Source organism: Lissotriton helveticus, chromosome 7 (assembly GCF_964261635.1).
Source record: "Lissotriton helveticus chromosome 7, aLisHel1.1, whole genome shotgun sequence".
Taxonomy (NCBI): Eukaryota; Metazoa; Chordata; class Amphibia; order Caudata; family Salamandridae; genus Lissotriton; species Lissotriton helveticus.
In genome coordinates, this window is record NC_136068.1 from 298,935,604 (window position 1) to 298,963,035 (window position 27,432).

Genomic DNA, 27,432 nt, shown 5'->3' on the forward strand with positions numbered 1-27,432 from the left:
GTGGCTGGGCTGGGCCACCCCCTTTGGGCCTGCGACCTGATGCAATAATACCCCGGTAAGACTTTCGGAATTTCTTCTTATTTGGGCAGTGTTCTGGCCTTTCTGTTTTGTGGACAACATGTGAAAAAGGAAGTTTCCGAATACCGCCAAGGGGATCCAAGTGGTCAAAACAGCTCCAATTACAAACTCTTTGATAAATGCTATGGGGATTATTAATGACGAAATTGTTCAGGCTGAAGAACAATTAGCAGCTACAAAAACAGCTTTGATTCCTGTCCCTAAAGAGCCCAAGTCCATGGTTTAGGCAAACCCAGAAAGTACCCCTGCCCCCGTAGTAGATGAACTCGGAGATAAAAACAAAAGTACTGATTCTAGTTCCAGCACTTCGAAATCATCTAATTCAGTCCATGTTAATATGCCTGGTCCCTGTGTTTTGCTAACATCCCCTGACATTACTGCTGCCCCTAGTTCACCTAACTCACCGGAACTGATCTCTCCACCTGCGAAAAGGTCCAAGCAGCAAACAGCGCTGTTCCCTTTAAAGAATGGTTTAATGAAACAACAAAAAAAGGGGCAAGATAGTAAAACACGATGAAGTAGTGCCCAAAACCAGCCATGATGATACTGCACCATATATGCAAGCTTTCGAGAGCCTCTTCAAAAAACTACATGGGAAAATAGACACTATTGAGCGGCGAGTTATGTCTGAGCTGAAAACTGTCCAAAAAGACATTTCCTCACTAATGGATCTGGTTTTAGCTATGCGAACATCAAACGTTAATATGCCATGTCAGAGTGAAACATCAAGCAAGAGGGATAAGGACATGGAACTTAAGGAACTAAATGTAAATGCGCAAGGCACCACCAGCAGTGATACAGCAGAGTTTAAGAGCCATCACATAGGAAGGTTGCACTTGGTCTGTCCAGACCAGAACAAGGAAATAATCAGAAAAACTGCACATTATTAAATGGTGACCTAAGGAATAGTAACTTTGGTGTTCAATTTTCTGAACATTTTCAGCAGTCAAGGCCAGACCACAAGGGTCGTTTGCCCCCCAGGCCACCTCCTATGTAATTGTCCTGAAAAATGTCCCAAAACCCCGTGATAACGTTATTGAAACCTGGGACACACTAAAGAACCAGGTTGTACATTGGTTCTCTTGCAACACTCGTTGTAGCCCTGGGCTCCTATTTCAGGAAATAATCATGTTGAGAAGGGTAGGCTGGGTGGGCAATGGGGGTAAGCAATGCGATGGGGATTGTATTGCAGTACATTTTCGCCATACTAATGTGGTAGGCCGTCTATTAGATGAGGCTTCAGCAAAACATTCCTGGCATTACCATGACTGTAATGAGGGTATAACTGCTTTACCCCTGGGATATTTTTATAGATATAGTCCTGACCTATCTGCCTAACTGGGAAGAACACATCGTACCCCTGCGAATTTCAGGCTATCGCTCAAGTCTAATAGGTTTGCACCCCTTGGAAGTTGCAGTGAGGTTGATTGACTGAGCTTAACAACAATCATATCGGATGCTAGCTTATGTAACCCAAATCAAGCAGATGCACCTAGGGTGGTAGTACCAAGCAAGATAGTGGATAGGACAAAGGAAGCTACACCTTGTTTCCCCTTAAAAAGAACTGAAGTAAACCCTGTGGAAGAGTTGCAATTAGATACTTACCGTGACCCCAGTAATTCAAATAGTATGATGTAATATTGCAGGGGTTAAAAATAAATTACAAAACCCAGTATGGTCAAAGAGTATACAGCATTGTTCAGTAATCCTTTTACAGGAAACATGGGCGACAAAACCTTTTTATATTGATTGTTTTAAAACCTTCTATTCCAATGCAATACCATCTTCGGTGGGCAGAGCGAGCGGGGGTTTGGCTGTATTAATTTCCATACTAGCGCCCTTGGTTCTAAAAAAGACGGGTACACACTCACGGTACTTTCAGCTCTTAGCCTTTACTATTAACGGGAGGCAGAATATTGTACTTATTAATTTTTATAACAACATATTTACCAACACAAGATATGAGATTATTGCCCAATTGGAGGGAAAATTGGATAGTTTTTTGAAAGACTTGAGGGGAGGTAGCATAATAATCTGGGCAGGGGATTTCAATATAGAACTATGCGGAGATACAGAAGGGGATAAACGCGGTTTTGAAGATGTACTCGGCGACCAAATGTCTCACTTTCCCCATAATTTATATGGCGAAGCAATAAATTACGATATGTTTCAATTTAATTTGGAAATTATGGAGCCAGGTCCCCATAAGGGGGCACATATTAAACATAACTACGAGGGTGCCACATCGCTCTCATGCATTAATCACTTTTTATTATCTAGAAATTGCAGCAGCATGGTGGAAAAATGTTTTATATCACCTAGTTTAGTAAGTGACCATCACTAAGTCTTGTTATTATAAGAATCCAAACTATTTCAATGGAAGAAGTCAACAGCATCCGTAACCAATATTAAAACCCAAGGCGAAAATGGGATCTCGCTAAAATAGGCTGGGATTAACTCTATGGTCTTTGGGGAGAAAAAAATACACGAGAATAAAAACCACATAATAAAATGTTTGGATAAACAACCCAGTGATGTAGATATCATCTCAGCTTTTCAAAATATCTCAGATGCTATCTCCAAGGAACTAAGCGTTAAAATTAATAAAATCAGTAATGACTGTGCACGATGGTTTAACCATCACTGTTCCAGCTTAAATAGGGATTTGAGGGAAGAATTAAAAAGGAAACCAAGGAACGCAGAAAAAACTGTTTGCCTTCGGAAAAGCTATAAATTAGCTCTAAAGCAAAGAAAAAACGAAATAAGGGAGAACGCCTGGGATAACCTGTTTCAAGCAGCTGGGACAAAATATCCATTCTTTTTTGGAAAACTATCAACCAGCCCTTGTTTAAAGATGTTTCCTCGGCCAGGGTCGATACTGTAGTAACGCCAGCTGATTGGTTATTCCATTTTGAAAATATTTTTAACCCCGCACAATACTTGTTGGAACCCAAAGAAAGCCGACAACTATTTTTAATAAATACCCCTAAGATAGCTAGAATTCCTTAAGAAGAGATACAAATTGCCTTAAAAAGTAGTGCAAGTGGGAAAGAAGCAGGGCCGGGCGGTGTTCCTATTGATGTTTTTAAGCATAATGAAGAATTCTGGACCCCTATCTTAGCTAATCTTTTTAATGCTATCATTAATGGGGTGTTACCATCTACCTGGGCTGAAAGCGTTATCGTCCCCATTTTCTAAAAAGGCGATAGAGGGTGTGGAAAAGGTTACCGACCAATCTCCCTTCTGAATTCGACTTCTAAACTAATGGGCAGAGTCCTTCTGGCCAGATTGGAATGCTGGTTAGAAGAGAATAACATATTAACAGATGCCCAGTATGGTTTCAGAAGGGGGATTGGAACGGTGGAGCAATGCATAAATTTAGAGCTGCTCATAGGGAAATACACACAGGCTAAAGAAGAATCACTCCATCCCTGCTTTGTCGACTTGTCCAGTGCGTTTGACCTGGTAAACCATACCAAACTGTGGCAAACCTTAGCAGAGATGGGCGCACCTGGTGACATAACACACTTTCTCTCACAGTTATACACCCAGCTTACTTAAAAAGTATGCTATGACCAGAAAGGAGAATGCACCACGCACTTTAGGGTCGTTAGAAGAATTAGACAAGGCTGTGTCCTTGCTCCCCTTTTATTTTCCCTTTATATTAATGGTATTGATCATCTTTTACAGAGCTTGTTAGCTGATGCCCCTGTTATTGGTAAACGTGTCACCCCAGTTTTATTATATGCAGATGATGCAGTCTTAATATCTAGGACTGCAAACGGCCTCCAACTCTTGATTGATAATTTTACATCCTACATGACTGAAAAAGACTTAAAAATAAATTTGAGTAAAACATTGGTTATGACATGTGGGAAAATAAAATCGAAAAGGAGAAATCACTATGTTGGGGTTACCAAAATTGAAAGAACATCTACTTTTTCGTATCTGGGGTTACTTTTTAATGGTAAGGATCCATGGGCTACACATGTAAACCATTGTAAACTTAAGTGCTTGAGATCCAGTAAAGCGATCCTCAGATTTTCTGAGAAAATAGGGAATAAGCCCATACGCGAAATATTAAAACTATATGGGAGCAAATGCATTACGGGGGTTTGCTATGGAGGTTCTATATGGGGTATGGCAGATATTTCCCCATTACAAATTCTTGAGAATAAATTCCTGAGATGGGTTTTATCTGTGCCTAATTCGACATCGACCTATATAGTGCATAAGGAGCTGGATACACCGTATATAAGTGACTTGATTGGTGTAGCGGCCCTTGTTCTGTGGCACCGAATCTTCACTAAAGAAGAAGCTCATTTCACTAAAGAAATAATTTTAGATTGCCTCACATTAGACCACCATAGGAACATACTGTGGCTGCATTACATTTGTAGCCTTATGGCTGAGTGCAATATGGTAACCCACTTTAAAGACCCTGGGAGCATACAGATTTATGGTAAGATCGAGCTTAAGAGGAGATTCCTGAAATGCAGAGAATCTAAGAGGTTAACCGAACTTAATGGTGGAAAAGGGGAGTTAGGGCCTAGCTTCAGAGCGCGTTTGGACTAAATTGAAAGTAGTGGAGGAGTGTGGCTCAATGGTTAGAGTGGCAGACCCTGTTTCAGAGTTCTGGCCAGGGACCAGGGTTCGATTCCCACCTCGGCGGGGTCTCGGGCTCAATTTCCTCGGACCTGTTAATTCTCACCTCGGTGCTTATTCTAATCACGGGCCCCACGCTGCAACTCTGGGCAATAGCTTGCTTAGCCTCCACACCAGCCCCAATAGCGCTAAGGATGCCTGGCTTCACCCTGGGGGTGCCCAGGAGTGGACACTTCACAGGGAAAGCCAGGAGGGGTTCCACAGCGGTATGAGTATCAGCGCCAGGAAGCCAAATAGGCGACACCGCAAGGTGACCGTCTGGTGACAGTGCGCTCTATAAGTACTATGACATTTACATTTACATTTACTTAGTATAAAATCAGGTATTAAATCATACTGCGAAGGACCACTTCTCTTTGGTATACAACCATATCTCATTTTTACAAGAAATGTACAGCACAGATTCTACCTGACACGATTAAGGTTGGGTACACTCCACTTTCAAGTAGCATTCCCAGAGATGGGAAAGTGGAGTTGAGATTTACCTAAGTGCCCAGGTAACGGTACAAGCCCTCAGAGCATTTTGCACTTTATACTTTTCTGTAGTTTTTACAGGGACATCAGAAAATCGATTTTAAGACCCCTTTTTATATCAAATAATTTGTATTTTTATAAGTCTGCCTTTTATCATGTTTGTAACTTGGAAAATTCATCGATATGCAATGCAGTGATCCTTTTTACCCTGATGGCAATTAAACGAAGAAAGGATCTTATTAATCTAGAATTGCTAAATTATGGACTTGCCTAGCGGGAATTTTCCTCAAAATTCCGTTTGTTACAAATTTTAGATCTAATGTTTTTATAAATAGGGTCCAGCCATTTTATTGAGTTCAGTGAAGCTCTATATAATCTATTTTGTAATTTAAAAAAAAATTCTTATGGATACTGTCACGTATACTTATGATGAAATATGAAACTGTGTAAATCTGCCACATGATTGTATTCTCCCGCAATGTTTATGATGGTTGCCTTTTATTTTATATGTGTAGTATGGTTTCATGGTTATATATTTATATACCGAATAAAGCTTGTTTGATTTGATTTGACAGAAGGGGATGCAAAACTTTGATAAATATGAGCATAATGACTGCTTTCATTTATGTTTGGCATGCGCACACACACACTCACACTGGGGACATATTTATAATTTATGAATGCCGCACAGTAAGGCATTATGCTGTGCTGCATTGCATGAAAGAAAGAGGGCAGGAAAGCACCATATCTGTTAAGATGTGGCGCATTCTTGATCTTTCCTTGCGCTGGCACACTTTTGGCTGCCTCTGCCAATGAAGGCACACTTGCACCATGATGCAAGGTTGCCTCCATTGCCGGCATGATTGTTTTTGTGCATGAAGGGACACCTGCCTGCACAAAAACAATCCTTTGAGGTTTTTATTTCTTACTACGTGTGGTGCATAATGCAGCACACATAGAAAGTGGAAGGTGCATCATTTGATGCATTCCCAGGTCTACCACTCATAGTAAATCAGAGAATATGCCAAAGTCCATGGGTGGATGCATGGCCACACCTATGATCTTCCCAAGGAATGCCTCCCTAGGGCAGAGCAGAGCAAGGCGGGAAACTTGGGCTGCCTTGCGATACTACAGATTTACCAAGCCACGCAAGGCAGCCCTGCTTGGCTTGGTAAATCTCATTCTAGGTTTCGCATCACGCAGCGTCCCCTTGCGTTTAGCAATCAGTTACTATAACAAGACTGCAAAATGTGTTTTTTCTTATGTGCAAGATTTCATTACAAATGCCGTAGGACTCGCTGACTAGTTTAGATTCCGTGATACACAACTCTTCAATTTGTAGTTGGTTACAAAAACAAAACAAAGGTTGCCATTCAAATTTCAACGTTAGGTATTGTAAAATTGTCATAACAACGAGAATTACCAAACAATGTGATGGAAAACAGCAAGGCAGCGCTGGTCAAATTCACTTTAAGAATGTTACAATATGTTTCGTAAAAGGGAGTGTCAGAGGCAGAATTTAAAATGGCTAATATTAATCTGTAATACTCTCAACATCAATTCTGAAGCAAATACGGGATTGGCCAAAATTGCTCACTGTCCAATCAATCGAAGTAGTGGGCCATTGCACAAAGGATAATGAAACACATAAATAGTGGGGTACATTAAAATAAGGCACACTTAAATTATTTTCATTCTCTCTCTGCCACACAGAAAGGATTCTGATATACAACAGGAACTTTTGCCTACAGTAGAACTCCCATCCACAACAGAACCCTTTCATAGCTGACCTTAAAACATGCTGCCTGAATTTGGAATAGACTGAAGAAAGAACCAGCAAAACTTTCTTTCAATAATTGGCTTTTCCTGGGTGAATGGGTGCTGATTTAAAAGATGGGCAGGAATGCGACTAAGAGCAATTGCCAGTGGTTTAGATTGTTGGTAAGCACACTGCCCATAATCTTTTGTGTAACTCCCTGAGGCTGAGAAAGGGTGTGCTCAGGCATGGGCCCCTTTCTCGCTGTGCCACAGAATCAAAGCTATACCTCATTGGTGAGACCTAAAAAGACCATAACCCATCTGAGGCTCCTTGTGGTACCCTTCTTGAAGGGATCTCAACTGGGAGATGGAGACAGAATTATCCTATGAGGAGGAGGTTCAGTACTGATTTGCATAAAGTGGGGCACCTGTCTAGGGTATACCAGTGGGTAAAAACATATGCATTTGATTGCTACCTAGAGTGATTGCCAGTGGTTTAGACTGCTTGCAAACATTCATTCCATCACCTTTCAAATGTGTGATGTAATGACCTAAGTGGTCAATGGCATACTGAGTCCTAGGTCTCTTGCTCGCTGTGCCACAGGATTCAAGCTATATCTCTCCAATAAGGCATCACAAATCTGAAACATGTCTGGGGTTGCCTGTCTTTCCTTCTGAAGCAGTCCTCACCCAGCAATTTGGGAAGGGTTGTTCCCTTGAGGAGCAGGGTCTTTAATGATGTGTACTAGGTAGGTGTCTATCTAAAGTGGCACAGTGGGTGAAGAACAGTGGGTTGGAATGCTACCAAGAGTGGCTGCCAGTAGTTCAGAATATCTGCAAGCTTTCCTCCTGTCTCCTTTTGTGTCTGATGTAATGTCCTTAGTGGTCAAGGATATGCCCAGGCCTTCGACTCTTTCTTGTTGTGCTACATGATCCGAGCTATACCTAATTTGTGAGGCTTAAAAATGGCAAAACCCTTCTGCAGCTCCTTGTGGTCCCTTTTGAAGGGATCTCACCTGGCAGTCTAAGAAGAATTGTTCTCATGAGCTAATATTTGGCAAAAGTGGTTGTTAGACTCATTTACTTTTGAATCAAGGCACACCCATTTTTCAATCTTATATGTTTGGTTGTTTCCTTCCCTTTCCTGCTACCTTGTCCTTTGTGACTGTGCTCTGGCATGTCCTCCTCTGCTAGCTGCAGCATTTGTTAAACCTCTTAAACTCCCTCCTGGGTCCTATTTTGGATACCTGGCCTTGATCTTCCTGCCCGGTCCAGTAGAATGTATTTATCTACGGTTCTCAAGCAAGATCCCTATCTGCCAAGGGGCAAGTTACGTTGAGACGTTGTGGGTCACTGAGTAAGCTGCTATCCTTGTATATGTCTGTTCCTTTTTTTCTGCTACAGTACTTACCTTCTCTCTTACTCTGTTTTTAAAGATAATTTGATTACATTTGTGTATCGCAGTGCCTCCTGTCTAAAGAGTCCAGTCCAGATCTCCTACCATCCAATCTGCGGGTGAGAGCATTCTCTGTCTTGCTTTCTAATGGCCACACCCTTTTTCCAAGGTGCTATTTTTCACTCACTATCCTGGAGTATTTATAGAGGAGGTAAAGGTGGGACTGGTGTCGCTACCCATTATTCGAGTCTACTAGGGTTGTGGCGGGTAAGCCCAGACAGGTCTGCCTTTCTTGCTCTGCTATAGGACACAAGCTAGACCTCACTGATTAGGTCTGAAAGGCTGAAACAGGTCTGGTGTTGTTTGTGTTCACTTTTGCAAAGGACCTTACCTGGAAATTCAGGATAGGCTGTTCCAGGGCCAGTCCTGACTTGCATATGGTGGGATTATCTCTCCAGTGCCACAGTGGGCAAAACAGTGGGTAATAATATAACAGAGAGTGATTGCACGTGGTTTGGACTATTTGCAAGCATTGTTCACATCTTCTTTGGTGTTTCTAATATAACTCCCTGAGTGTGTATGTAAAACATGCTTCTCTTGCTCACTGTGCCACTAGATTGAAGTTATACCTCACTTATGAGGCCTAATCAGGCCAAAACCAGTGTCAAGCTGCCTGTGGTTCCTTCAGGTGGGGGTCTTGTTTTGCAGTTCAGGATGGACTGCTCCCATGAGTAGACAGGTCAATGTTGATTTGCATAAGGTGGGCTTCGGTATAGAAAGGAACAGTGGTTGAAAAAATATGTGTACGTATGCGAGCCAGAGCAACCAGCAGTGGTTTAAAGTATTTGCAAGCATTCTTTCCATCACCTATTGTGTATGTGATGTAATGCCGCAAGAATATGCCCAGACGTGGGTCCCTTGCTCATTGTGCCACAAGATCTAAGCCATTCTTAGCTTACAAGGCCAAATATGGCTGGAGCTGGTTTGGGGCTGCTTAGCAGTTTGGGTGGACTATTTCCATCAGGAGCAGGGTTAATATTAATTTAAATAAGGAAGACCTCTGTTTAGAATGGCAGAGAAACAATAAAATGGGCTGGACTGGTGCCCAGGTGATTGCCAGTGGTTTGCACTATTTAGAAGAATTCCTCCCATCACCTTTTGTGTGTGATGTAAAGCCCAAAGATATGCCCAGATATGGTTCCCTTGCTCACTGTACCGTAGGATCCAAGCTATTTCTCACTGATGATGCCTATGGGTGAAATTTGCGAATTCGCGGTACGTGAATTCGCGTGAAAGCGGATTTGCCGTCTGCAAAACCCGCGAATTTGTGGATTTTTTTATTTTTGCGTGTTCACGGGGCGGTTTGTGCGTTCGTTGGTTTTTTTTTCAGCAAGGCGACCGCGAAGTTACCCATGCGGTTGTACATGGGCGCGGCAATCTTGTTTTCAGTGTACGCATTGCGTATTTCTGTTTCCGCGCCCCAGTTGCATGCTCGCGTTGTGCATTTCCTATGTGCGGGCCGAAATTATGTGTTCGCGTCCGTTTTTGCGTGCTCGCGGGGGAAATATCGCGCAAACTTACCCACGTGGTCGCAATGGGCGCGGCCATCTTGTTTTTCATTCATTGCTATGGTTCTGGGCATGCTTTTTCAATCCTCCCTTAATCTTTGCAATCCTTTGTTTCTTTGAACTTTTTTAAAACATGTTTTACTCATTATCTATCTCTTTATTTTTCTACATCTATATTTTGTGTTTTTTTCTACTTTTGGTTACTTTAAAACTACTTTTTTAAACTCTTTTCTTTTATTTACTTTTTCCCTATTCTTTCCTATTTTATTTTCCTCTCCTGTCCAGGACCATGGCAAAGGGAGCCAGGAAGAACCTGAAGGGGAAGGGTCCCGCACCCCGAACCCGGCTCCCTTGCGGGCACTTAAGGAAGGAGGCAGTAACTGCCCGGGAGATCTTCAGCGCGGTGGAGGTGGCCGCACTGGTTTTCTTTGTCCAGCGCCACCTCCCCAAGACCATCAGGGCAGGCGGCAGGAGGCAGGCCCGGTACCGGGTACGGGCTCCGGGAGCGTCACCAGCTATGGGGGAAGGTGTGCCGGGCCATGTATCGGGAGTCTGGGGTCCGGCGCACTTACAGGCGATGCACCGGTGGTCAGACATCCAGGACCGGGAACACGACCTGCTCAACTTGCTTGGTGTGGAGATCCCTGGGGTTGGTGAGTACTAATAGCTATTTGATCACTACTTTGTTTTCTCCTGCTCTGTATTATGATATTGCAAATATTTGTTTTTTCCGAAGAGCAAGAATGCTGCCGATTACATTGCAGGTAAATTATGGTTCAAAGGGTTCTGTGATTGCAGGTGCTCGCCTGCTCACTGGCGGTGCTACTATGCTTACTTTGTTTTAAATTTTGTGCTCATTTTGCCTGGGTGACTGATTATGTATGAGTGTACTTTACAGAACTGCGTAATGCTAGACACTAGAGATTACATTGCAGGTAAATTATGTTTCAAAAGGTTCTGTGATTGCAGGTGCTCGCCTGCTCACTGGCGGTGCTACTATGCTTACTTGTTTTCAATTTTGTGCTCATTTGGCCTGAGTGACTGATTATGTATGAGTGTACTTTACAGAACTGCGTAATGCTAGACACTAGAGATTACATTGCAGGTAAATTATGTTTCAAAAGGTTCTGTGATTGCAGGTGCTCGCCTGCTCACTGGCGGTGCTACTATGCTTACTTGTTTTCAATTTTGTGCTCATTTGGCCTGAGTGATTATGTATGAGTGTACTTTACAGAACTGCGTAATGCTAGACACTAGAGAATCAAGTCCAGTCCTTCATTGTACTCCTGCCACTGAGAAGAGATAGTGGTGGTGGATTGATAGTTTGAGTATATTATGACTGGTTATTTAGTAGAAAACTTTTTAGTGGTCTCCAATCATGGTGAACTGTGTCGGTCACTTTGCGTGCTGCGGAGTGCTGCCTGCCAGTCCTAGTAGAACCTTTTTGTAGTTGGTTTAGGGAGTTGCATAACATTCCAAGTAGAAGGTCCGTGAATCCAGCAATACTAATATCCTAGTAGACCACAGCAGATAGGTCAATAAATTTAGTGCAATTGTTGTCTATTTCCCCGAAAAAATGTGTTATTGTTTTTTTGAAATGTTTGTTTTGGTTGATAACAATCATCCATGTTTGTGTCTTTCATTCATGTACCTCAGAACCCCCCAGGGGCAAGAGGACAGAGGTGGAGGTAGTGGCGCAGACGGAGCAGGAAGGCCAGGATAGGTCCGCCGAGGGCTCCTCTGCTGGCCCCAGTAAGTTTTCCTGTTAATATTAATAATTATACTTCCCTATCTTTCACAGCACCTATTTATTCCAAACGTTCCTCATAATTCTATTTTTTCCTAAATTGTCTTTGATCTTCTTGTAGACTGTTTCTAAATTCTTATCCTGCCTCTACTATGACTCTCTGTGGTGCTACTAGATTATTATTAGTCTGTCTGTGTAGCTAGCTAAGCTTGCACAGTTGGTAAAAGGTGTTAAACAAAACTCCTATTCTATTCAGCAATAGCTCTAGGCACTAAGTGCAGTCCTCTGGGTTGTCCATAATGTCTATTGAAGTCTTCTAAATGTTTATGCTTTGGCAATTCCCAACAATAAAATGTCAATGACCACCAAGAATAAGATACTAGTTTACTTATTGATTGGATAGGAGGACATACTACTACTGTTGCAGGGACTATTCTGCACATACAGAACTATGGACAAGAAATAGGGCATTGGTTATAAATTATACAAGACGCAGTTAGACTTTCCACATACCTCAGTCATAACAGAAGTTGAACCCCCAATCTCCTTACTGACTAGCTAGTGTGTCAGAGTAATTATTTAGCTCCCGAATGCAGCGATAATCCACAATGATTATACAACCCAGAACATAAGACTACGGAGTCAGAGTCCCGACCTCTCAGAGTCACGGACTCCTGCTTGCAATTTGCAAACCCTTTCGATTACTCACTCATGACCAAAAACCAGAGAGTCTATGTAAGTTTTAAAGCTTTATTAAAAGTAAAACAACTAGCTCTGTGTTTACTCTGTGAAAATTTAAATTGTGCATTATAGAAAAACATTTATTAAAATCAACTTCGTATAAGATAAAAGGTGAACGACTGAAAAGTGGCTGATTTCACACATAAATTGTGGGAGAGCCCTCACCTGTTTGAAAATTAAAGTCTTGGTGGGGATGAATCGTTGACGACTCCGACTAACATTTATATGATCTTGCTCTTGTTCGTAGAAGGGAAGCTTATGTCTGTTATGAGAAAAATGGTGCGTGTTAAAAAGCAAGTATTCATCAGTTGTGCCAAAAAGTGTAGCATCACATGTTATGGCTAAGCATAAATAAAAAACACCCTTCCCTGAAGAAAGGGAAATGTGTAGTTTAGACTAGAGAGTCACAAATGATAAAATTTGTTTATGTAGTACTATTAAAAAAATTTCATTCCTTGACAAAATAGGGAGTGGTGTATATGGCATCTAAAAATATTCAATGTATTTTCTAGGCGTAACACCATCGGCACCGCCAACCACCAGTGCCGGGGCCAGCGCGGAGGTGGGCACTCCAGGGGCAGATGCGGTGCTACAGCCAGCAGGAACTGCTGTGGGGGATGCCACGGTAGTGGCGGGCAGTGGTAAGCTATTATATTCCTTACTTATTGAGATTGCAGAGTAGGCTCACTGCAGGGGTGTATATGTTGTACAGTACAAGTACACTTTACTGTTAAGAAGACTTACAAATTTAGAACTAAGTTTTTGTCAAACAAGTAAAAGACAGTCACGCTTGACTTTGCATTAGCAATAGCATTAGCGGCTGGAGTTGACCAGTAACCAATGGCCTCCTCTAAATTTTACTTCAACTCTGCTGTCAAAGTTTTATCGAGAAGCCAAGTCAGATCAGAGATGAACTTGATGGATGGGATGAACGAAAAGGGAAAGAAGGGTGTAAGGAAGGACGAGCGAGTTAAATTAATGACTGGCAAAGAATGATACATGTTTTTGAATGCAGGCACAGGTGGCTGGGAATCTGATGCATGGCCGGTTGAAGGCTGAAGCAAGGATGGGTGGAAGGAGAAAGAAAAGAGGACTGCCTGGGTGAGTGAAACAGAAACTATATGTGTGCGCAATATATCCTTTTGTTCATCTTCAAATACAAGTCAAGCACGGATGCATGGCTGGCGGTTTACAAAATAAAATAAAAAGGGTGTTTTTAAGTGAGAAAAAGTAAAGTTTGTCCAGTTGAGACATCAAGGCGAATGATTGACATTTACTTTGAATGGATGGATGTCTGGATGGTATCTTCCTCATAGCATAGGTGTATGTAGTAGACAGAGTAGATGGTCACTGGATAAAGAGTGTTACTTTGAAGAGCATGTAACACCGCACGTCCGTGCCAGAGTAGCAAAGCCGAGGAAAGAAGTTTTAATTTTTCAAAATACTACCATGACTAGTAACAGTAGTTTGCAAGCATAGCATATATCCGGCGATTACGGGGACCACTCACTACCTCTGTTAATAATTTTTTTACAACTCTGTCATTCATGTGTGGCCTATCGGTGTTCACTCAATCAAAAACAAACCACCAAAGTCATCCCATATGTAAGCAAATATCCTGTGAAGGGATAGATGATCATATTTTTTATCTTCTTCATTTTTCTTTTGTAGTAGTCAGGGGCAGGGCAGGGTGAAAGTTAAATTAATTAAGCAGTAGCCCTTGTAACAGATTATGGCCAGTGCCACCCGTAATAGAAAAGTAAGAGCTTCACCACCTACATGTACTGTACTGGTACAGTAACGCAAGTCTGTGTCATCATGGCTTGCGTCTGTTTTTCTCGGGTGCAAGTTGACTGCGCTGGCATTATGCCGGCTTCCACAAGTTTACGTACCAAGCAATTTTGGTAAACAAGAGAGAAGAAGAAGAAGACTCGTGTACTGTCTGAGTCTAATGTAGTGAGTCCATATAGTGCTAGTAGAATTCCTGAAACTCCCACTAATGTTAGAGCAGAGGCCAACGAAGTGGGAGGTTAGATAGATACATGCCACAAATGTTATGTACTGTGCTTGCAAGTTGCTAGTGCTACTGTGACACAACTTTCTGCTGAATTATTTTGTGTTAATCTTAAAGAGCATTGGTTACAGTATGTTTTTCTTTCTTCATATAGATGCTCCTTCCAAACTAACAAGGAAGGAGTTGGCTAGACGGGCCCGGCAACGGAAGCTGGAGGCAATTGGTGCTGAATATCGGTGGCTGGTGGCCCAGGAGGAGGAGGACACGCAGTCGACAATATCCACGACAGCTGCATCCTCCTCCACTGACCCTGGGTCATACAGTCAGTGCAAACCTTCAGCGGTACGGAGCCATGGTCTGGCAGCCACCTGCCACCGCCGCTGAGCAGCAAAAACATCAGCTGCCCCCACAGTACCTGCTAGTGCAAGGCTCGTGTGCACCACTTGACCCTCAGAGTGTCCAACCTTGAGCAGGAGGTGGGGAGGCTGAAAGCCCTGCTCAAGGACCTCTGGAGAGAGCAGGGTGACCACCTGGTCAAAGGACACCGCCGGCGGAAGAAGAGGAGAGACTGTTCCTTGCCCCTTTTTTAAAGACTTTTGGGGCGGTGGAAATTGGGCGTTGGGGTTTTTGACTTTTGGGGACTGATTTCATGGACATTGGTTGGGGTTAGGGAGGGGGTGGGTCGGGTCTTCTTGTGGGATTGTTTATTTTTTGTTAGGGCTCAAATAATTATTTATTTCAACTTAAACATAGCATACGCGTTTTTACTGTTTTGTGGGGAAGGCACGGGGGGTTAACTGTACGTTTGTTTTCCTGACACTTTACTGGCTGGTTGATTCAAATTGTCTAATCACTCAAATTTGTACAAAAGTGCCACTGACAGAGTTGGTGAATTCAATTGTCCTACTACTTTTCTAGTACTACTGTCAGTCTCTCCTCTCCTCCTACCCCATTATTCTTCCTCTCCCAAAATGCTTATCTTACCTGTGATTTGTGTTTGAGAATAGGGCTAGGCACAGGGCTGGCTGCATGGCAAATGGCGATTAAGGTTGGCTATGTAATCCTAGACGGATGAAATGTCATCGTTGTGGTGGTGGAAGTAGTAGTGGTACACACTGGCAGTAGCAGCATATGAAAAAAAAGGAACTGAAACATTGAGTGGCCTGAGCGGAGCATTACAACAGTACGATAGATAGTACAGTACACAAGAACAGTGCCATAAATTATAACCTAAGCAATGCTAAAGTATTAAAAATATAACTACTAGCTGCGTGGAGTATCGCCTATGGCTACTACAAGAAATAGTACTGAAGGTGAAGGACACAGCAGCCGTCACGTGTAGGAGGAGGATGTTGTTGATGATGAATCCACTCGATGGCGCACATGAAATTCTAATTTGATTTACAAATACTCATGGGTGTGTGTCAAGTAGAATAAGAATAAGATATCCTCGGATTCCTTCACCAGCCTTGAAATTGATTTTATGTTGCTTTGACCTTATCCTCCCCAGGAAGTGTGTGGAAATATTGTTGTCATTCCGACTGTCACACCTCAATGAAAACCACACAGCCCGAGGGAAGAGGGTTAGGGTTAGAAAATTGGATGGGAATGGGGGTTTTTGGGAAAGTTTTGTGGAGAGAGAAATAAAAATACAGCATATACAAACAACAAATGAAGAAAAACAAATCTTTGGATACGAAGATATCCATATTCCATAAATCTTTTAAGGGACATAAAGGAAGTGCACTGCATGCATGAAGTTGTTTGCTAAATGGATGGTTAGGTTACTGAAAAGTAGTAGTTACTACAACTTACTAACTATGAATAAACAATTTCACAGTACAGGGCTGCAGTAATTACGCAATTTCACTTGCCTATCTGCCCTCAGAGAGAATAAACACATATTAGTACATTAAAAAATTTGTTTTTAAAATAGCAAAGAAAGTACTTATCAAATAGCTGAGTTATTGAGCATCGCAAATAGCATACAGTCTGGCTCACCGAGCGATGTCTGTCCACCGGCTCGCTGTAAAGGAGTCATGGAGACCACAATAATTGACCACATCAGTCTCATTGTGTCACTCTCCTTTCAAGAATGTCAGGTATTAGAGGCTTGGAAAACTGCCCAGGTAATCCCCCTTAAAAAGAAGGCCAATATCCACATCTCCCATTTTCAAAACCTACGCCCTATTTCCCTCCTCCCCTTTTGTGCAAAGATTGTGGAAAACGTAGTGAATAAGCAACTCATGAGGCATCTGGAGGAACATTCTCTCCTACACCCTACCCAATCGGGTTTTAGAGCTGGATACTTTACCGAGTCTGCCCTACTTTTCTCCACCGAAAGTCTAAGGCGCATAGTGGACGAGGGAGAGACAGCAGCGTTGGTCCTATTAGACCTAAGTGCAGCCTTTGACACCGTGCTGCACTCAACGCTGCTGTCTCGGCTATCTGACATGGGAGTAAAGGGACAAGCCCTTGCTTGGATAGAATCCTTCTTGGTCAATTGGAACTTTCAGCTGCATTGCCCCCCCTTTAAATCCTCTCTCAGGAAGGCGAGCCATGGGGTTCCTTAGGGCACGAGTTTGAGCCCCACTTTGTTCAATATCTATATGGAACCCCTGACTCGCATAGTTGAGACTTTTGGGGTGGGCATTGTCAGTTACGCTGCCGACACCCAATTGATGTTCAAACTTACGCCCGACCGCAGAGAAGACGCTAACAACTTCTCCAACTGTCTTTCATCTGTCGCAGCCTGGATGAATAGCAACTGTCTTCGCCTTAATGGCGATAAAACCGAGCTGCTGGTGGTAGGGAAATCACCTTCAGCATGGTCACACATGTGGTGGCCTGCGGAATTAGGCAGTTTCCCTTGTCCTGTGGCTTCGGTGCGTAACCTGGGCATATTACTGGACTCTGACCTGTCGTACAAGTCTCATGTCAGTAAAGTAACAGCTAGGTGTTTCAGCGTACTGAAAGTTCTTCGGAAGGTCTTAGACCTCCTTCCCATGGATTCCAGGAAGACCACCGTCCACGCTTTAGTGACCCCCCATCTGGATTATGGGAATGCCCTGCTTCTAGGTTTGAGCAAAAAAGGACTTCACCAACTCCAGTGTGCTCAGAATGCCGCTGCGCGCCTTCTGCTCAAACTCCCCCGCAGAGCTTCAGGGAAATCCGCTTTGTCCAAACTTCACTGGCTCCCTATCAAGGAGCGAATTAAATTTAAATCCCTCTGCTTTGCCCATCGAATTGCCCATGGCACTGGTCCGGGCTATTTACAAAGCCTTCTCACAATACATCGCCCCACTAGGAACCTAAGATCTTCTGGAATGATGATGTTCAAACTCCCTAAAATCACCAAAGCCAGGATGGGTGGTTGTTCGTTCAGATACCTGGCTGCCAAGTGTTGTAACGAGCTCCCGCTCGAGCTCCGGATGGAGCCCTCTGAAATCAGGTTTCGGGGAAAACTGAAAACTTTTCTCTTTCCACGTACTTAATCCTTACTTTTTTCCCCTTCCCTGTATGGCTCACCCTTGCTCCCTCCTTTGAGTTACTTTGCAGTATTTAGCGCGGGGACACACTGTTTTTGGGTAACCAGGCGCTTTATAAATGGTTTATTATTATTATTATTATTAGGGATGAATTTGAAGCAGAGAGCAAACGCAGAGTCTCACTCATAGAAGTTCACATCAATAACATTATTTAAAAGATAAGGAGAAGGGTAAACAACCTTTACAACGCAACTTTTACCACGCAGTGCCTTTACAACGCAACTTTTACAACGCAAACCATTACAACGCATTGCGCTGGGGGGCACTCTAGGATAGGGAATATGTTTAATGTACTATCCAACACCTTCCCTACTATCCACGGGGACTGGAGTTGGAATAGTAAATTAAGCTATTCACTATCCAGCGCCTCAAAGCACTATGCGTTGTAATGGTATGCGTTGTAAAAACCACGTTGTAAAAGCATGCGATGTAAAAGCATGCGTTGTAATGTCATACATCCAAGGAGAAGTGAAGAAGATACTGTAACTGTATGTTGTAGTTGTCCTGTTCAATATGGGAAGTTGCATGCATCCAGCCATTCCTCCTCTTGTTCGCGGTACTCCTCCATTCCATCTGACGCTCTGTATATCAATCTTGGTGACCAGACACACTGTCCACTGCCTGTCTGGCGGATGCGGAATTGCGGATTGCTATGGTAAGCCTGAGTTAATGTAATGTTTTTCCCATCGCACAGGGTAAAAGGAAAGCCGGCCTGTAATTGTCAATGGAAAAACAGGAAGAGATATTAAAACACCACGGAGAAAAACATATATGGTACGGTGTGTAGTGCAAAAATAACACTTTCACTTTCAGAGGCGACAGTATTACATACAAGCATCAGTTCTAAAGTGCGTACTCTGAGTCTCCTTTTCAAGGATAGTAATTAGCACACAGCAGGCCAGGGCCATGCAGACGGTCAAGGCAGGCACCACTGAGTGAACCAACCTCCATGTAGCATACCTCTTTGACACAGACAGACAAAGCAGATCTACTTTTATGCAGCAAGCCACATAGCCGCATTTTTACATGAACTGCTGTCTGGACTCTAGCAAAACAACACTACACTGGCTCGACCACTCATACCACGACTAGACAGACATGCAGTTCTGCTGTGGTTTTGTTGACTTGTTTACCAGTTTGCCACTCACAAAATGGCCATAGTTCTTCCATAAACCGACGATGATGATCCATCCATCCCTGTGAGTGACTGTAAAGAAAGATATTAACTTGGATCATCAAGACTCATCATCATCATGGTATTGGCAAACTCAATATTGTTCATGCAGTCACAGTCTACACACAGTGAGTACAAGGACATTTTCCATATTAAAAAATGCAACGTAGTGGCCCCTGCAGTAGAAGTACAATTTGAATTAAACAAGGTAAAAACAGAGTAGACTTGAGTTAAATTTAGTGTGTAAAAGATTAAATAATAACAGAACCCATAGGATTCATTTCATGCACAACAAACAAACAGCAATTGCTTTCATCAGAGCCAGACAGCCAGTGTTGTCCGCTGCATGCCATTTCATTATTCATTACCTGTTCCACTTTTTGTCTGCATCTTATTCTTCAAGTGAAGGCCCACAGGGCAGCCTCTCGTGTCAATTTTAGAAGTAACAGTCAGCAGCATATAGTCAGTAATTCCAGTCCCACTTCTTTTGAGGGGACTCGTCTACGAAGCGACAATTTCTTGATTCTGCATAATCCAGCCATCTGCCTTGAGGGAAATAGATATGGGGAGTCTGGAGGAGGAGGATAGAGGAGCATGACTGAGTTGTGAACTTCAGGAATACAGATAGCGGCACCTTCAATAAGGAAATAAGACGAAGACAGTGCTGCTGATGGATTTGTTGTGATTAGAGTTTTGTTGTGCTAAAAGTTGCAAAAGAAAGACACACAGGAATAAAAGTGAATAAGCCGAAAAAAAAGTCAATATTTCAGGCCTAGGTGTCAAGGAAGTAGAGCTCATCCTCAAACTCTGTGAACTGAAACGGGAGTAGGTCAGCTAACAGAGAAGAATGTCCGTCACCTAAGTCGGTGTCCTCTTCTTCCTGCGTGGATTCACGTATTTTGTAATCTGGTGGTATGAAGTGCTGATTCATCTTGATCATTGTTAACCTCTCCACATTTTTGGGTGAGAGGCGGGTCCTTTTTGAAGTTACAATGGCACCAGCAGCACTGAAAACACGTTCAGAAGACACGCTTGCGAGTGGGCAAGACAAATAATTTAGAGCCAGCTTGGTGATCAGTGGCCAGTGAGGCCTTTTCCCATACCAATACACCAATGGGTTCTGATCAAAGAAGACCTCTGTTGGGTCATCCAGATAGGCCTTCACCATCCACTCAAGGTCCTCCAGGGGTGCTCCACTTTGCGTACCATCTGTTGCCTTTGCATCAACACTGGAACGAGCAAACCCTTGATGAGTTATCCAATCCGCTTCCGACAATATTATGGCTGTGCCTGGTGCAGGTGAGGATGATGATGATACGGTTGCTGGTGTCTGTAATGGGTCAGAGGGAAAGTGACTGCCTTCGGCCACAAAGTGGACCTTGACGCCGGATGGCCTGCTGATTCAATAGTACTTGAGGTGGTTCCTTCAATTTCCTGCCGCTCTACTTCGAACCGATTGGCTGACAGAGCTAGCCAATGTTTGTACTTTGAAACATCTTTCAGTAAGAGGAATGAATGTATTGCTGGCCAGTGCCTTTTTGTACCGTGGATCCAGAATAGTGGCACAAATGTAATGTTGTTCTGAATGTATTTTTGTAAGCCTTTCATTGTCAACTAGGCGGGTTAATAAGCTCTCCGCCAACTGCTATGCGTCTTGCTTGTCAGCATCATCTTTGAACGTTGCAGACACCGCCTTCAGTTGGTGCTCTAGCATGCGCAACAATGGGATAGCTTTGCCCAAAGTACAGTCCTCCCTGCTGACTTCACGCGTAAAGACCTCAAAAGGACGAAGCATGTCTGTCAGGCTTTTAACTAGGTCCCATTCCTCCACCTCTAGCCTCATGTCTTTCATAGAAGAACCCCGTGCAAAGACATACTCATTGATTACCAAGCACTGCTCAAACAGACGCTCAAGCATGTAGGAGGTTGAGTTCTAACGTGTTGCCACCTCCTGGATGAGTCCTCTGACTGGCACTCTACGGACACGTTGAATGATCCTCAGTTGCTACTGGGCCTTAAAAGAATGGCTGAAATGTGTGCAGATTCTTCGGCAGGTGGTCAGAAACTTGCTGACTTTGTTTTCTTTTTTCAAGAAATCTTGAACAACAATGTTAATATTGTGCGCCAAACACGGCACTCTGAAATAGCCACCATCATTCATGGCTCTAACTATATTACTGCCATTATCCATGGAAACATAACCAATCATGCGCTTTCTTGGATGCAGCCATTTAAACACCTTACTGTTAAACTCCTCCAAAATGTTTACTGCAGTATGAGATTTCTCCATGGCAAACATGGCTACTGTTGCATGTTTCCGACTAGCTTGAAAAATTGTGGCACTGTTAACACCTGCAGATAACTTGTCTCTAACCCCTGCAAAAGAGACCCAGTGTGCAGTGATGCACATGTAATCAAGGGCTTGGCAACTGGTCCACATGTCTATTGTCAGGTGGATAGTGTGTACAGCACTCTTCGGCAAAGCTGCCCCAATCACCTCCAGCACATCTTGATGTAGTGCTGGAACCTCAACTCTGCCAAAATAGGACCGGCTAGGAACCTTCCATTTAGGGAAGACTGTTGCCACAAATTCTAGAAAATCCACCCCTTCCACGAAAAAGGGAGAAGGTCCAGCACTAACATTTCAGACAGCATTGCATTATAAAGACGTGCCGTAGGGTGGTTGCGTTCAAATGGCGCCTCCGACCAAAACATGCTTTTAATGGTGGTCTGGACCGTTTTCATACGTGATGATGATGATCCAGACTTCTTCAACCCAGTTAGGCTCATTGATATACTTTTTCGCATTGGTGTCTCTACCAGACTCTTAGTGTGCCTCGTAGATGTTGCTGGGGTAGAGGGTGTGGGTGCTACCACTGCAGTGCTGCTGCCAGGGGTACTGTGTGTACCAGAAAAAATGTCTGTTGCTTCTTCATCTCCCCCCTGCACAATCAGCCCCTCGTCATCATCAGATGCAATATCAATGGATACATTTGGATTTGTTGTACTTTTGGCTTCCCGGATCTTACTTAGCTGCGCCTCCCACTGGATAGTGTGGTGTTTTTGGAGATGACCTCTCTGGCCTCCGGTACCATAGTTGGTACCAAGCTTACCCCGACTAACTACAGTTTTACAAATCGAACAAATAACTAGGTTTTCCACCTTTTTGCTAATACTAAAGAAGTCCCAAACTGGGGAGTTGAGATTTCTGGTGGTGGTGGTGAAGGTGCTACTTTCAATGCCAGATGAAGTGGAGGATGGGCGTGGCCGAATTTGACTCTGTTGTGCTCTTACAGTTACAGCACCACTACTTGAGGTAACGGAGGTCGAGCTGGATGGAGGTCCCTGTCGGCCCTTCTGAAGAGAAAATATGGCAGCTCTAGGTCGTGTTGGTGTAGTAGTTACCTGTGTTGTTGGTGGTGCCAGTGCCACGCCGCCCACATCCCGCTCAGCAGCAATTTGGAATAGGGTAAAAATGTCTGTCTGCTGCATGCCCGCGTGACTGTGATGACTGGGTCGTCATCGTCAGACTGTTCATCAGCAGCAGAATACACCACTTCTAATTCTTGTTCGTCGTCATCACCCATAAGTGAAAGCCTTGCGGGAACCTTCCTTTTAGCTACCTTTGTCGGCTCATGGCTTGCCTCCCTCTCAGACTGCATTGGTGGGTTCCAATCAAGATCTAGGTGATTAGAAGGAAGGGGGCTTGAAGAAGAACTTGTACTAGCCCTCCTTGACCTTTTTCTTGCTGGGGATCTGGAAGACAATGGATCATCAGGAGGAGTGGCTTGCTCGGATGATACCTCCGCTTGAATCTCTTTCAAACACTGGCCCTGAGAGTAATATATCCTGGCAATTGTTAACCGCTGCAAGCAGCCTAAATTTCTGGTTATCATTTAATGCGACATTCACGAAGTCAGAAACACTGTTCAGGAAGAGATTACTGCTATCATCAATTCAGGGTAAGATACATTGATCCAGGGGTCATAAGATTAACCAATCAAACTAGTTTCTCTCTGCAGCTATTTTATCATGTTTGAGTTTATTTCTGACAGCTAGACTAAGTTACTGCTTCCGTTTTATGTGGAAGGCCCGCATGTAATAGGGAGGCATTTGGTGAGCCACAAATCAAGAGTTGCCATTTAAAATTGTGCACACTAGTTGTAACCCTTTTACCACCTAACGTACTGCCATGTCATATTATTAACATTTGAATTGTATTTCATAAAATACTAAATGTACTCTTTTTTTCTCCAGGGCATAATAAAATGTTTTTGTCACTTTGCATGATGTAAACACTGTTCTCTACTTGCTGCATTCAAAAAAGCATTGTGTCTGTAATTCTAATCTATTGGTTGATTTGACAAACAAGTGTCTCAAAAGTAGAATTGGAAATGTGTCTGATTGTATGCAATTTTATATAGCAAGAACTTGGCCCAAAGTTATTAGAGTGCTTTACATGAGAAAGAGGTTACATTGCACATTTTTAGGAATAGGGACACTAAGTGATTTGCTCAGTATCACAGGATGTTGAGCCGAGGCTGCCATTCAAACCTTATTCCTAAATTACAAAGTCAGCAGCTTTGTTAGTTAGGCCACACCTCCTCTTTTTGATCCCATTCATTAAGGACACTTTGCTAAATGCATTCTGTAATATCTTAAATGTTGATTATTGATATTGCCAAATAAAAGAAAGCAATTGCCATTGAAAGCAGATTTGAGTTGCTCTTACATTTTTTAACTAGGTTATATTAACCATTGCATAACTACAGAAGTACCCCTGCAGTAGCGGCTGCTACTGAACAGTGGTGGGGTGGGGGAGAGTGGGATGGGGGTGAAATTAAAAAACACTTACCTGGAAACAGCCGGACGCCACCTCTTCTCCTTCCTCTTAGTCTTCCTTCTTCCTGTCTCCAGTTCCAGCAGCAGGTAGCACCCGAGCTCCCAGGCACCCCTAAGCTAATCACAACTATGTGTTGTAATTGGTCTGAACGCTGTGGTTCAGTGCTTAGACAGGGACTGGGAGGCTGTGCATGTTCCCCACCAGGTTGTGCATTACTGCCTGGTGGGGAACATATAAAGTGCGCATGACTGTTTGGCCAGCCCAAGATGGCAGGCTAAACAGTCATGTGCACTTACCGAGTGCCACCACTGTTTTCCCCTGCTCTGACCTTACCAACCCCATCCCCATCCCGCATGAAACAGAGCCACTGACAGCAATAGGAAAAATAAAATGATAATTACGATAAGTTATTATCTTTTTATTTTTTATTTTGAACAGGGGGAAGACACTCCTCCGCCTTAGCGCAGGAGCCTTAAGCAAATGATTGGTTGATTGAAGTACCATAAATGAGTATGTTCACCATTTTCAAGCAGTGTGTTGTCTGTGTTCATTAGGGTATTTTATGAATGTTGTGGCGATCAGCATCCTGCTGAATGCCAAAGACAACCCAGTATATACACCAGGTCTAATTAAGTTTCTATTCACAAGATTGAGAGGAGGTAATTAGCTGCCAGACTTTGCTTCTTCCTTCTTCCTCCCTGCTGGTGCCATGATCTGTGTGACGTGCATGGATTGCCCCTGTCACAAAGGCAAGCTTCTGGCAGTAGGAGAGGAGCAGCCTAAGATGAAAGAATGAGAACGTTAGAGGCAGAGACATTTGTGGGGGGGGGAGTGGTCTTGTGTGCTACTTAAAACAAAAACCTTACCTTGCCGCTGCCACCACCTGGTCCAATGTCTTCTCTCCTGCTCGCCTGTGTCCGACTCCAGGTTTGATCAGGAAGCAGGCAGCCAGGCTCCAACCCCTAAGCCAATCACAACACTCCAATCGAGCATTGTGATTGGTCTGAGCGCCGTGAATTGGCCCTCAGCCAGGGGCTGTAGGGGTGGGCATATTCTCCATGCAGGCTGTAATGCAGCCTGCATGGAGAACAGGGGAGCGCGCATGACTGGTTTGGGCGGCTCGAGAGGGCCGACCAAACAGTCATTGGGCACAGGAGTGTCTACCACTCCTCCCCTGCTGCTCTGCTCCGCTCCGCTCCCTCAGGCACTGCCGCAGTCGGAGGTGCACCATGCATTCATTATGTGAACACACCAATAAAGGAGTACCACGTGCCTACGATTTACCGGGGAGAGAGCACAGCTCTAGGACTGAAGACACCCAGGCATACGCCATTGATTTTTTTCTTTAAGGAACAGGGCACCTGATGCCCCAGATGCAGCACATTTCTCAGACATAAGGACCGACATCTGGTGGGCCCTGCACGTTGCACCACCACATATGCCCTGTTCACCTCGTTTTACTGGGCAAAACCCTAAGGATGCCAAGAGCTAGATGTACAAGATGAAGATGATGAAATAACATGTTCCTCTTAATTATAATTGAAAAAAAAGTAACAAAAGGATCTGTCTACCCTATACAGCTATTCTCGAATTCAAAAATACACGATTACGATCATAACATTAGCTTAGTTTGAGACTGTAAAATGTTTTGATTTATGTACATATTTGCTAAATATGAATAACTTCTGATAACCTTTCAGCAATCACAATACCAGGTGGCAGTATAACAATTCTTGTTTTTACTTTATGCTCACAGTTGACGATTTTGTTCTCAAACTTGTAATTCAAAAATGCTGTCCACACAATGTGTTGAGTACAGTAGATAGATAATAAGAAAGCTTTTAGAGGTTACAAATTAAAGATCAACATTGGGGCATTACAGTTTTGGCATACATTTAAGGCATTCCTGTAAAATCAGATGGGTTCAAAACATATTTTGTACATTTTATTATTTTATTTTATTTCCTTTCTTCATGAGTTTATATAGCGTCACCATTGCGCCGTCTAGTAATTTCAAAGCGGTTCATGACCGTGAAGAAAGCAGGGGCATATTATCGAGAACGGCGTTAAAAATTATCGCTGGTTTAGCGGCAGAAAACTGTGCTAAGCGGCGATAATGGGCTTGATAATATGCCCTTGAGAATTCCAGTAGGAGTCCATGTTCTGGTGTGAACCTGGGCTTCTACGGGAATTCACAAGGTCATATTATCAAGCCCATTATCGCCGCATTAGCAGCAGTTTTCTGCCGCTAAACCGGCGATAATTTTAACACCGTTCTTGATAATATGACCCGCAGAGCATTAAATGCAAAGGTCTGCAGAATAGGAAATGAACGTGGAAGAGGTGCATGAATTTGTCGACGTGGATTAAGGCCAAGGAGGTAGCTATAGGTGGAGTTTCAAAGCTTACATTTTATGTCATTAACTCTTCACTCTTCGTCTACATTTATGCAGCCTGAAGCAGAGTGTTTATATCAGAAACCCATCAGAAATGTCCTTCCCTCACTTCTATGGGATTTTCCAACCTAACCTGATGAAAAGACTCGACTTCACTAAAATAACTTCTAGTGCATGGTGATCCTGCAATCTTTGATCCACAGAAACATTATTAGTTCAATGAAGTGTTTGTATGTCACAGTTTCAGAACAAAAATAGTTGCATGTGTAGTAGGTAAATAACCATGCCAACATTTCCTTTGCACTACCATAATATTGTGTAATTTCAGGCATTTTTCATTACAGATATGACACATTACATTTAGCCAACTTAGGGCCTCATTTGCAAACTTTAGACATATGGCAGCGCAGCAGGAAAAGGGCAGGAATGCGCTGTATCTACAAGATACAGAGCATTTTTGTCCTTCTCCCCTGCGACGGTCCCCAAACAGCTGCCGTGTTCCAATGCAGACACTCTTGCATCATATTGCTAGCGTGCATGCATTGCGGGGATGATTGTATTTGTGCAGGAAGGGCCACTTCCCTACACACAAACAATCATTGATGGAATTTTCTTCATTTTTTGCATGCTGCAGAATGCCCCTTTTCAATGGTCATGTGAATGTGAAAAAGCTTCGAGAAAATCAAGCATGCAATTGAAAACGCAGCTGAAATAGCATACTTTGATCCGAAATTGCAGACGGAGGTTGTTGTTGATGCGAGCCCAGTGGGGTTGGGTGCCATCCTTGCCAAGCACACTGGACATCCCAATGTCCCAAGGCATATAGGGGCATATTACCAACAACTAGCGATAATTATCGCTGTGTTGGCTTAGCGGGAATTTTTATATCGCTGCCCTTCACCTGTTTTTATCGCTGAGATACCTTGCTATTAGCAAGGTTTATCTCAGGAGCGATAAAAAACAGGCAAAATGCGTGAATATTGCTGTCAATACAGCGATATACAGGCATTACCGTGACAATGCTCTTAGC